This window comes from Chelonia mydas, chromosome 12 (genome assembly GCF_015237465.2).
Source record: "Chelonia mydas isolate rCheMyd1 chromosome 12, rCheMyd1.pri.v2, whole genome shotgun sequence".
Classification (NCBI taxonomy): Eukaryota; Metazoa; Chordata; order Testudines; family Cheloniidae; genus Chelonia; species Chelonia mydas.
This window is the reverse complement of record NC_051252.2, coordinates 16924794-16938748: the sequence shown is the minus strand read 5'-3', so window position 1 is coordinate 16938748 and position 13955 is coordinate 16924794.

Sequence of the window (13955 nt, the reverse complement as noted above, 5' to 3'; positions counted from 1 at the left end):
TGGAGTCAGATCTGATAATGTTACAGGCTGTTATTATTTGGGGAGGGCCTTGAGTATGGGCAGAGGCAAGGAAGGAAATGGGGGGAGGTAACAAAACCCAGTCCCAGCTGCAGATTGCTTTTACAGAGCTCTGCTGGGAAGACGGGGAGGAATTTAAACTGAAATCAGATTGCTACCAGCTATATATTCTGGTACAAAGGAGTGATGTGAATGAGGGCCAGGAACTCTTATCTTTGGGATATCTTGGGAAAGGCTTTTGGTGAGGTCTAAAGGCAGCACAAAACATTCACTTGACATTTAACAACCCACTGAAATAGCAAATATAACATAGAAAACCATCAAATTTACACCAGAGGCATGTTACTTAGTCAGTTAACATGGCACATTGATTTGTGCCAAAACATAATTAATACAATGGCATGCCAGTTGAACATTTTAAATCAAACTTATTTTCAGAATAGCACACCTGTAGAGAGGGGAGGTTTGCTCCAGTTCAAAATGTGTCATTCTTGCTTTGTAAAAAAAAAAAAAAAAAAACTGCGGAGCTTACAGACTAAGGAGGATATTGGGCTACAGGTCCACTTCTGTGGGCTTTCTCAGTGGTTGCAAGGTTTAGAAAGTCTGAAATCAAGGAACTCATGAAATAGGATCTGGGCTGTTCATCTTCAGGTCACTGGTTAGAATCTGGCTTACATTAGTTATAACTGGACAGTTATTGCTATATGGAAGCTATTTGGCCTCATTTCATTTTTTTATTTTTTTGGCCAAATGTTCACGTCTCAAATACTCCCAATACAATTGGCTCTAACTGAGACATTGTTGGTAGACTCTTAGTACAGAGGTCAAGGACCAAATGGATATGGATACTGAATTACTTTTTCATCCCTAGAAATAGTGTCTGCCGAATAGAGGTGGTACAGTGCATGGAAAACTTGTATTGTGCATACTTTCCCTTTCCTGTTGATAATATGAGAATCCTAGAAATGGTTTCCTTTGTCTTGTGTGACAGGGTCGCGCCAGATGGCTACAGTAGAGTAATAGAAGGCAGATATATTAGCCCCAGGTTAGTAGGTCCCTTTTGCCTGGGTGAGGTAACAGGGAAGGTTCCAGAACAATCAGGAACCTTTTGGAGACAATCAAGACAGACAGGCTGATTAGAACACCTGCAGCCAATCAAGAAGCTGTTAGAATCAATTAAGGCAGGCTAATCAGGGCACCTGGATTTAAAAAGGAGATCACTTCAGTTTGTGGTGCGCGTGTAAGGACCTAGGAGCAAGAGGCTCTAGGAGCTGAGAGTGAGAAACACGGACTGTTGGAGGACTGAGGAGTACAAGCATTATCAGACACCAGGAGGAAAGTCCTATGATGAGGATAAAGAAGGTGTTGGGAGGAGGCCATGGGGAAGTAGCCCAGGGAGTTGTAGCTGTCGCATAGCTGTTCCAGGAGGCACTCTAGACAGCTGCATTCCACAGGGCCTTAGGCTGGAACTCAGAGTAGAGGGCGGGCCCGGGTTCCCCCCAAACCTCCCAACTCCTGGTCAGACACAGGATGAGTTGACCTGGACTGTGGGTTCACAAAAAACGGCGAAACTGAGGGCTGCCGTGACGCTCCAAGGCGAGCAAATCCGCCAATAAGCGTAAGACCCACCAAGGTAGAGGAGGAACTTTGTCACACTTGCCATTCATCAGCATTTGTATTTTTAAAGAAAAATTATAGCCAACCTCTTAGCTATTGGTGTCGCTATGTTGATTTACACCAGCTATGGATTAGGCCTTTAAATGATTTTTTTAATGTCTTAACTGCATAGATGAATGCGCTACATAAACAACAAAACCCAAAAGTTTGGCGTTAGCTGGATGCCATGAGAGTTTCATAGAGATTTCCAGATCTCCACACTCAAATTAGTTCCAAAGACCTCCAGAATTCTGGTTCAGAATATGTGACCTCCAGAAAATTAATGAAGGGGATCTGTTATTTTATTTAAAGAAACTTGTTCACAGATTTTTATGTTTACAGTATCTCTTTAACACTAGCTTACACTATCATTTAGAACCTTAAAGAGTGATTGGGCTAAGTTCATCAGTGATGTACTAAATTGCACATTAGAATATGTTACCATTTTCACACTGGTGTAAATTTATGAGTAACTCCAGTGAAGTTCTGTGTAAAACCAGTGTAAGTATGATTAGACTCAGCCCCTGGATGTCTAGTGATTTAGTCACAAAGCAGGAATCATTCCCACTGTTGCACAATTTGGAATGTATTATTTGTGGACAAGAAGACTGGTTTCATATAGGGTACTGCCATTTGGATCATGCTTCCCAGCTCAGGTATACAGACACACACTAGTTCTGCTTAGGCTAGTGCATAAAAATAGCAGTGTAGCCAGCAGTGGCATGGGCGACAGCTTGGCCTAGCCACCTGAGTATAAACCCACCTGGACTCTTTGGGAATGTACTGGGTGGCTAGCCCAAGCCGTCACTACACTGCTATTCTGAGCACACTAGCTCAAGCAGAACTAGTGCGTATCTGTCTGTTCAAGCTGGGAAGCACCTCACAGCTGCGGTGTAGACTTTTCCTTAGTCCCCCAGGAGATGGAAGATGTAGGTATGTGACGGAGTAGTTAGTAAAATTCTAATGGGAAAAGTTGTCAGACTGAAATATTCGAAGGGTGTATCAGCATTGTAGTCCCACTAAAGCAATGCAGTGATGGTGCAGTCAGCTGAAAAGGGACTTACAGAAGTATATAAAATAACTCAGAAACCTGGTACTACTCTGAACATCCTGGGTGTCCCCAAGCAGCATTCACAAAGCCCCATGCTTGTAGCTCAGTGTTGTGGGATGGGCTGTTGACAGATCAAACAACATTTCATGGTTTAAATATTAAGAAATAGCACTTTTTTGGAATAAAAGTGGGATGTACTGAAAGTAGAGGAACCCAATATGCATAGCCCTGCTTTACCAAGTTCATGGGACATTGGGTGTTGATGCTCACTTGTTTAACTATCTCTAAAATTGCTATTAAACGTATCTAAATGTATACAACAGGCGCCTATTTAGAGCTAAGGAAAACCAGGCTTTTTCTCTGTCTTTTGGAATTTCCCCCTCCCACCCCTCGTCTTCTACTTCCTTCACAAACCATAATGAGCTTAAGAAATGGTATGTGCTGCAGAGAGATGCAGTAGGAAGCAGCACAAATACAGCTAACTAATCAGTTGTTACCTAGATTTCTTTAGGGATTAAACACTATATTTTCAGAGAGAGGGAGAAAGTTGACTGTGATCAATAGTGATAATTATTATAATAACCACCCCTCAAAAAAAGAGGTTCCTTATTCTCATTATCCCAATTTGAGCCTGAGCCACCAGTGCATCTCACCTTTCCTTGCTATGTCTAAAGCTAGATTCTACCTTGTCCTGTCTCTTGCATAGTCATGTATAACAGTTTAAAATGTTACCATATGAAACCAGTAGTATTTACATCCTCTTTACACTGTTGTAAATGACTGCCCAAGGTATAAGGCAATGGTGAAATGGGGCCCTAGATGACAAACCGTTTGGGCTGGAACAGAGTGAAGTGGATTGAGTGGGATCCGCTGTTACAAGTTCTCTGATTATTGCTTGCTGCCCAGCATTCAGTGATATTTTGATAGTTCATCCAGTGTTAAAAGGCAAACTACTCAATTCCTGCTTTGCAGTGCTGGGGACGGTGTTTACTCAGCTTGGCAGCTGACAGTGGCATTTTTGCATTCTTTGGGAGTTCATTGTCCTTTGTCCATTGTCCTTTGATGGGTAATGAGTGATATGGGACAAAGAAGCTGTGGTGATCCAATTTAACACATCCTCCTAATTCAGGTTTAGTGGATGAAACAGAAGAAACTTCAGAACCTGCAAGTAGGGCCCATAGGATTTAGCTAAGGCCAACTTTCTCATCTGTGATCTTGCTTTTTTCATTATAACTGACATTTTTGAGGGTGAGCTTTGTTACAGACTATTAGCCTATGGCAGTGGGCTGGAGAGATGAGACTTCACTGAGATACAGAACACATAAAAAAGAGCGAGCAATTGAAATTACAGGGTTATTGGTATCTTGTTGTCGAGGTAGCTTGAGGTTGGTTATACACTGAGAGGAGTTCAGCTCGCTCTTATGTGCGATATTGTGAAATGAAATCAGTGTCCAGCGTGCCCCAACACTAATTGTAAAACTTTCTGAAAACAAAGAGCAAAAACAACATACTTCCATCATTCTCCCCACCGCCGCCCCCAACTGTTGTAGTGATCTTTCAGCACTATCACAGCAAGTTACACTGGATGTGCTTTCTGTGCCTTTTTTATTTAGTTTTTTCATGAATAATATATTTATATGTTAATACGTTCTATCCTGGACATTGTATAGTCATCACAGAAATATAAAAGAGAATTCTTGTATCAGAACAACATTATAATTCTGATAAAAGATTACAATAGAATTTTTCTAAAAATATTAGCATATTTTTCCCTGTAAAACCAATCCCTGGTTTGTATGAGGGGATGCTTCTTGTTGAGTTATTAGGAGAACTGAGCAGGCCCTCATGTCCTCCTGAGCCTTCAAAATCAGAAAGATATCAAATAAGGGTTGGATCCTGCATCAGGAAGTCCATGGACCAGCCCCTACACCAGCAGAGCAAATTGAAGAATCCGGCTCTAACACAGAAGGCATGGAAACAATTTTTAAACTCTCAGAGCAGATACTTTGACCAAACACAGATCATTTGTCCCAAATCACCTTTGATATTTTACTGGCAAAAATATGGTAGAGGCTTCAGAGCACTGACAGCTTTAATGAAATAAAATATTCTCAGTTCTCCAATCTATGATTAGTTTGTGGTTTCTTAGGCCCTAATCCTGCAAAGATTTACACTCATGCTTAACGTTACACAACTGTGAGTAGTCCCATCCTGTATGTCTTAATTTAGGGTGGAAATAGCTTCACACAGCCTCCCCTCCTCCCACAAAAAATTATTCCTACTGTTAGCAGGAATAGAATGTTTAAGATGTATATACATAGGCCTGTCTCAGACAAGATAACAGTGCATCTACAAGGTGATAGTGGACTCCTTTGGGAAAGGGTGGGGTGTCACCACCTCTGTTTCCCACAAATACAGCCTGAATTTGACTCCAAAAACCTTAATTTGCATTTAAATGTGTGTCCACATAAGGAGCCCATTTCTTTCCAAATTTCTCTGGGGAAGTGCTGTACATGCTGAATAAATAGTCCATAGCCAGCCAGTCCACTGAGAATACAGACAAAGCTTTCTGACCACAAATCTGCTGCTACCTGCTTATTTACCTAGCAGAGACAAGAAAGTTTACCAGGATCAGAATTCTTAAATAAATTAAAGGAAAGGAAGAAAAAGTGAGGGACATTATTACTCTTCACCATCTCCTTCCCATAAAGAGTATTTCCTTAAGAACAATAATACAATCCACCTGAGGATCTCAGTGCACTTTAGAAACATTAATGGGCTAAGTCTCATAACCATCCTGTCTGGCAGGAAAGTTCTATTCTATGGTGCAGTGGAAACAGTGTGGGAATGGCAGCCAGACCTGCATACCACTGACTTATTGTGTAATTGGTCAAGTCACTTAACCTCCCTGCACCTAAATTTCCTCATCTGTGACAATAATGTTTTCTGGCTTTTGAGTACTTTGAGATCCTTTGTGAAAACTATATCAATGCTAAGTAAGATTAATCTTTTATAGATAAGGAAACTGAGGCACAAAATGTTTAAGGGTCTACTCTGAATATCTAAAAGGTGCACTCCATTTTGCAAATGAGATTTTATGGGCATGAATCATGAAGTAATTTAGATGTCTACATCATTTGCAGAAATCAGGTAGCTAGGTGTCTAAATTACATTCATAATTATTTGTGTCTGGAAAATAAGAAACTAGGTTGGTGACCCTTTTGAAATCAAGCTCCAAGTGGCTTGCCTGAGGTCGTAGATTGAGTCTGGGCAGAGCCAAGAATAGAATGCACATTTTGACTCCCAATCTTCTGCTTTAGTCGCAGGATCAATCTTACAGATTAGCACAATGCCCCTCCTTGCTGCCTTCTTATCCCAACATTCTATGTATTTAAAAGAACATCACATTTTACTTTGGGTATGTTTACACTGCAGTTGGAAGGTGAGATTGCAATACATGTAGGCATGCCTGCTTGCTTTGATTGAACTAGGTTGCTAAAAATAGCAGTGACACTGTGGCAGCCTGGGCTAGCCACCTGAGTATGTACACAGGGCACTGTTCCCTGTAAATCCTTTTTATATTTGAAATATTCAATTGTCAAAGTCTTACCTCACTGACTAGTTTAATATGAAGATGCAACCCCTATTAGCTTCTGCTGAATTAAAGAGCATTAAAATTACCAAAAAGATTCATCTACTGCACTGAAGACCTCATAGATTTAACCCATTGGAAGAAGTTGAGCTATTCAATTTCACTGCCTTCAGATAAGTTACTTCTGGAAGTCCAATTAAGCATAACAATGCAGAAAAGGAAAAAAGATGCTTATTTTGTGGCATAATAGAAAAACAACAAAGAATTGGGTACACTCTCCACACTAAGCGAAAAGCCTTTTTTTAAGCAACTAAATTAATTTATCTCTACAAGGAAACAGCAGAGATAAATAAGTCCTTGATCTTCAAAGAAGAAAACTTTACAATAGTTAATTTTCTTGAAAGACCATTGATTTTTGTTATTTTTTTAAGCGATCATACTATAAGTTTGGAGAATATACCTTTTCTGAGTAGGCTACATGAAATACTACTTTCAAGCAAATTAGTAAGAGAATATTTCTTAAATTCTGATTTAAAGTCTCACCAAGAAAGTGGATGAAGATGCTGTGAACTGTGCATTTATTCAAATAAACATGAGTAAATCATATACATGCTGTAGAATGGCAGAAATGTTACTTATAGAGTGGTCTGACAAGAGTTTTATTGCACTAAACAGTACTAGTGTGAAGTTATGGGCTGTACTCACTCATGCTTAGCATAGTAGACTCAAACTGCATGGTGTAACAATCAAAATATGAAATACAAAACATGAATGGACTCAGGCCTGCAGCCTTCTATGTGCATATCTGCCATTGAAATCAGTGGGAGCTTAGCATGCATAAAGTACTTATGGCTCAAGACTTAAAATATGCAGAAAGGAAGCTAACTACTACCCATCAGAACTCAGATGGTAAGTATGACGTAGTGTTCTGAGAAGCATCTCATCTTGCCAGGAATATGACCCTGATCAAAAAACTCACTGAAGTCAATGAGAATTTGCATAAGCTTTCATGAATGCATAGCCTGAAGCTTTTTCAAGGGGCTCCCTCAAACATGTTACATTATTTTTAAAATATTTCAGTTCCGAAAGACTATCTTTGCTTCCTTGAGGATAGGGCACTGAACGTGACCCTTCCTATGTAAAATAGTTGAGGGAAAGTTGTTATTTGCTATTTGGCCAGCACTGACAGCATGCTCGATGCTGTACAAGACACTTGCCCTTCTTTATCCTTCAGCAACCATGGAATCACAACACAACCCATTGTGGCCAAGAGGTTTGATACTATAATTCCCTCTTAGTAGGGCATTCAGCAGGGCTTTTCCATAACATGAAGCTTGTTCCGAATGCAGTAGAATGTTTGCTCACTGATTTAAGCAACCATATGATCATATTACATCTGCCCTGGGTTTTTATATGTTGGCTCCTGTTAAAGTGGTGGATTTGAATCAAGCTGACATTGCTGGTTTTTAAAGCCCTTGATAGTGTAGGCTCCTCTTTTGCCTTGCGTGTGTCCCAACACTATTCAACTGTTAGAGATCCCACCACTGAGTTTTAAGGCAAGGAACTTGTGCCTTCGTTATGCTGCCCATATGGTGTGGAATTTGCTACCCTTGATATACAACTCACCTGACACTTTAAAAAATATCTGGAAGTATGACAAGAGAAGTGAAAAACTACTTTTGGTTTTCAGTTTTTCTGAGTGTTAGATTTGGAACCAAGTAGTTTAATTATATAAAGTAAACTGATATAAACTAATATCTACCAGCATCAGAGGATAGCAGTTGAGCCATGCTACTGCTCAGTGTAGTAATGTCACTAGCTGATTCCATACTTAGCAGTGGCCTACAAAGTCTTTTATTTCTTCTGTTTGCCCTGAAATGAATTGGTGCACCAATCGGGTGTGATGGATAGAGAATGCCAAAATGACCCTCATTCAGAACCCCTGTTCATCTGACAGGAAGGCTGACATATGTTGGTTTAGGCTCTTCTCCATTGTGACATTTCTAGGAGTCTGAGATATAACAGATAAGCTCCAACGGGCTGAGACAGCTTGTGCAATCAAACTTTGTAGCCTTGATGGAGGTATGGCATTTTGGTCTATTGATCAATGACACAAGAAGTAAAACACAAGAATAAAAATGCATTGTGATATTTTGTTGTCAAAGCAAAATAGAATTTTCTTTTTTCCTTGTGATGCCAACATTTAAGAGGAAAAAATCTACAAAGTAATGGAAAAATAGCATGTAAATGTTGAGGTTGTTTTTTTAAAAAATATTTGTGCTCTTAGGTTGCTCTGAGAAAAGGAATTTCAGAAACTTCTAATATTCTGGCAACTTTAAATGTTGTCTGTGCAGATGCAGGTTGAAAAAGTCTGTTGTCTGACAGCCTAAGACACGTTACATTTTTCTCCAGAAAATAATAGTCTTTGTGAACATGCATATTCTACATTGTGAAAGTGAAGTTTTACATATGTGCAAGACAAGCCACACTGCTTCATAATTCCCAGACAACACAGCTTCAGGTTTATATTACTAGTAAAACTACAAGATACAGCCAAAACAAAGATTTACTTTCAAGGTAGATTCCTACTGTATAAACAAGAAATAATGGCCCACCAAGCTTTACTACTGAGTACAATGCTTGCTACCAGGAGAAGCCGCGTTAAGTAAAGTGGGCATTGCAGGCACTCAACACCTTACAGAATCAGACCTTCTGTTTTGCAGGCATGCAGAAATTTGAACAGCAGAATCAGGAAGAAAAATTCAAAAATACCCTGAAATATTAACTTTTTTTTTTAATTCACAAGATTTCTTCATTCTATTTTGGGGGGAATTTTGAGCAGGAAACTCATGTTAGGAAAAAGTTCTCTCATGCTTATGATAGGTTTCATTTTTTTCTACTTCCTTGAAACTTGTGTTTTCATTTTCACTTGTGCAAAGTGTTTATGAAATGCTGCCATTCTGATTTGGTAGTTTTGCATCCACTTTTCACAGGTGCACACAACTACACACGGTGCAAAGCAGTGGGTAATCAGGACCCATGCTAATAGCTGATTGGTGAGGAAGTGGTTGGGAACCGAGAAAAGGAAGAGGAAAAGGAAATCAGGCAATTAAAAATAGCCAAAAATCATTTTAAACAATTTTGGATGGAAAATGTACATCTTAAAGATTTTCTCTGAGCTAAACATACAGTCACCAGAGAAGCACTGATTGCAAAGCATAATGCAGCAGGCAATCAGGATATGTCACTTTATACATTAATTTGAATTTTGTTGCATTGATTCCATAAAATTAATACCTGTATAGATATCCTTATCAGACAGCTTATAAATAAGGCTAGTTTATGTCAAGGAGGTCATGGAAGTAACGGAATCCGTGACTTCCAGAGACTTCCTTGACATTCTCTGCTTTAGCCCCAGAGGCTGCGGGACTCCGGTGCTGGCAGCCAGTGGAGCCCTGGCAGGCTTCCAGCGACAGAGAGCCCCCTGCAAGATTCCGGTGACAGACTCCCGAGGGGCCCCTCCTCAGGGTTCCAGCAATGGGCGACACATGGGGGCGACACATAATTAGCCTTAATTATAAGGAATAGAAAATGCTTTCAGTTCATCTTGAAAGTCTTTACAGTGCTGCTGCATTAAAGAAAATATGAGAAAGAAGAGAGTTATTGTCTTCTCTTAAAACCATTTATTTGTATTTCAGAAGATAATTTACAGGGACTGCCAAATATGGTATACAATCTACAAATAGGGACACAGGTGTATATGCAAGTTGGTATACATTAAGTGATGCCAGTATTTGAAATTTCTGTATTTAGACATGAGCTTAGAAATAGTGTCTCCTAAATAGTTCAATAATTATGTAGGCTCTAAATATCAGTTAGTGTAGAACACAGCTTTACATTTGGAACAGTGGCTTGAAACTATATAGCTGTTGAGTATCAATTGGCACACAAATGATGGGAGTTATGGGTGTAAAAACGTTATCTGTTAAGCACATAGAATATAATTTAAGTGTATAGACAGATCCTTGGAAGAGATATCACTCAAGATTGAAGCTGCATTACTGTTATTCTCACATATAGTAAATAATTGGTCTGCTATGGCCCATCTACCCTCAAAGTGCTTCTGGCATTGAGTAATTCTAGCTTTCATTGTCCAAACCCTGAATTTCTAGTAATTTATCAATCTACACGATCTTAAGTATGGTAGTTCGCTTCCCATAATATTGGGGTGGGTTTCCCAGCAGTTGCTGTTAATATTTTGAAAAACTGGCTTGCTTGGCTGTTCTGAAAGGTTGGGAAGGAGAGAGAGATGATTTTATTTAGTGTACCCATACATGTACGAGGCTCTTCACAGACGATATCTCTAGAACTTAGATCCCTGCACTAAGGCTCTTACAGTCTAAGGCCCCAGTTCAGCAAAGCATTTAACAACAACTGAAAAACAACAGATGACAGAAACATCAGGAAATGTGGGAGAGAAGTGAGATGAAGGACACGTGACAGAAATCTGATTCTGCAGGTTTTTGAATTGGATTTATAAACATTTAGGTGGTGGAATGACAAGGGCTAGAATGTAGAAGAGATGAGGGAGATGATAATGCTAAACTTTTACCATGTTCCTTACCCACCCCATTTCCTCTCCATCTTCCACACTCTCTTTCCCCATCTCTTCTTTATCCTGATTCATACTTTTGCAAATAAAAGATTTGAGAGGAATCAAAATGGGTGAGACTGGGCCCCAGAAAATGAGATCAACAGCTTCTCCTCAACCTACGTAAAGCCTGAAAATATTTTCTGTCCCAACCTTATGTGCATAGTACACAACTGGGAAGAGGTTCTTAATCCACAAGTTACTATAGTAACACACAGTTATGACAGCAGGTTGTAGCATAACAGGTTCCATTATAAACTCTGTCTTCATATGCTTATAACTTCTGGAAATGTTCACAGTTTGGAATGCTTGTGTTTTGTCTGCAGATGATGTTTTTGCTAGAAGCATAAGTAAAATCCTTCATATAATCCAAGATCAGGAGGATAAAAAAAATCACATTTTATAATAATCTAACTACACTTAGGCCTGCAGCAAAAATGGCGAAGTAATGAAACTTGATGTGGAAATAGTCTTCTGAGAGGATGAGTGCTTTTGTTTAGTTTGGGGGAAAAAAAACAGTTTTGTTCTAAGAAAGTTTGGAGTCTTTTGAAAACTGATCATGCGCAGGCAAACATTTGTTAAGCTGATCAGCGTGCACAATGTAAGACATGCCCCAGGGACAGAGGTGAAAGTAAGCCAGTACGCTCCGGTACGGTGTACCAGTAAGAGATGGTGTGCCGTATCAGGACCGGCTTTCCGAGAGGGCAATTTAAAGCCCTGGGGTAGCGGCGGCGGGGCTGTGGCGGGGATTTAAAGGGCCCCGGAGTTCCAGCTGCCGCTACTGCCCCGGGGCCCTTTAAATCCCCGCCAGAGCCCCGCCGCCTCTACCCAAGGGCTCGGGCAGCAGGGCTTAGGCCGGGATTTAAAGGGCCCCGGAGCTCCAGCCCGCCACTACTGCCCCGGGGCCCTTTAAATTCCCCCCCTGAGCCCTGCTGCCAAAGCCCTGTGGTAGCGGCGGCGGGGCTCCGGAGGGGATTTAAAGGGCCCCGGGGCAGTAGCGGTGGCTGGAACTCTGGAGCCCTTTAAATCCCCGGTGGAGCCTGGCTACCGCTACCCCAGGGCTCGGGCAGCAGGGCTCAGGCGGGGATTTAAAGGGCTCGGGGCTCCGGCAGCTGCTACCACCGCTTTAAAGCTCTGCCAGACCCCAGAGCCCCGGGGTAGCGGTGGCAGCCGGGAGCCCCCAGGGCTCCTCAGTGATTTAAAGGGCCCAGGGCTCCGCTGCGGGTAGTGGCAGCTGGAGCCCTGGGCCCTTTAATTCGCCCCCGAGCCCCGGGGCTCCCAGCCACCTCTGCAGCTGGTAGCTCGGGGGTGATTTAAAGGGCCGTGGGCTCCCAGTCGCCACTACCAAAGCTGGAGACCTGGCCCTTTAAATCAAGATTTAAAGGGCCTGGGGATTTGAGGCCACGACTCTTCCAGTTGAGGCCACGCCCCCTGCACAGGACTCCGGCGTACCGGTAACTCCTCTAACTTACTTTCACCCCTGCCCAGGGATCCTGGGATATGTGTACTATCTATTGCAGTGGTTTTCAAACCATGGGTCGCAACCCAGAACTGGGTCACGGAATGGAAGGGACTGGATCACAATGGCTCTAATCAGCACCACCGATCAGGCCATTAAAAGTCCCGTCGGCAGTGCTGCCCAGCTAAGGCAGGCTAGTCCCTACCTATACCGACACCACACTGCACCCCGGAAGTGGCCAGCAGCAGGTCCGGCTCGTAGGTGGGGGGGCTACAGGACTCTGCGTGCTGTCCCCGGCCCGAGCACAGGCTGCGCACTCCTATTGGCCAGGAATTGGCCAATGGGAGCTGAGGGGGGTGCTCCACCAGGGCACAGCTTGGTCCAGGGTGCCAGGACAGGCAGGAAGCCTGCCTCTGCACCTCCTCTGCACCGCTGACCGGGAGCTGCACAAAGCAAGCCCGCACCCCAACCCTATGTGCCAATCCCCTGCCCCAGCCCTGAGCCCCCCCAAACCCAGAGCCCCTTCCTGCACCCCAAACCTCTCATCCCCAGCTCTGAGTCAGCCCCTATCTTCCAGTCCCTATCAAAATGTATCACACACTCTGTACAATAGTCATGGCTCAGTAGAAAAAGTGAAACACATTGTGATGGGTTGAACCCCCCCTTTTGGGATGCCACTGTATGTACTGGAGTTTCCACTGAGCCCCTCGTGCTCCACCAGCCTGGATTCCTTCTCCCTGTTTTGCTGAATTAGGCTCTTCAGCGTCTTGCAGCGCGCACACACACACAGGTAGGACCACACCCAGCTGCAGACACAGATTGAAGTCAGCTCTGTGTGAGAGGATTCACCCAGCACTCACATGCACACCCCTTTTGGGGAATAAACCCAAAATAATATGGTCTTGCACTGTATAGAAAGATCTGCACAGTGCAAGTTCATAAAAATTTGCCCTCTCCCTCAATGTGAAGAGAGATATGCACAGCTTCTTGGCCCCCGCAGATATTAATTGAACAAACTGGGTTATGTTATAAATAAGAAATAAGTTTATTAACTAAAAAAGATTTTAAATGATTAAAAAGGGATAGCAAACAGAACAAAGCAGATTACTAAGCAGATAAAACAAATCACGTAAACTAAGCTTGATTCACTAAAGAAACAGGTTACAAAATTCAATTTCTCACCCTAAATGTTGAATTAAGTAGGATGCAGAGTTTCTGTAGCTCAGAGGTCCAGTTATTTCTTCTTACAGACTGGACCCTGGTCTCAGTCTGGACTCACCCCTGCCTTTCCCTTCAGGTTAGTTCCTTTGTCCCTTCAGGTTCTTTCAGCAGTCCTTCTTCTTGGATAGGCAATGAAGGAAAGTCTAGATCAACTCTATCCCCAGCCCTTAAAAAGGATTTAACTAAGGCAGGAATCCTTTGTTTGATCCCTACCCCCTACGGTGGAAAAGTACCAAGGGGATATTTTGCATCAGGTGACATTATCACCTGACCTTGTAGTGTCACAGCTATGTCCCGGGGCATCTCT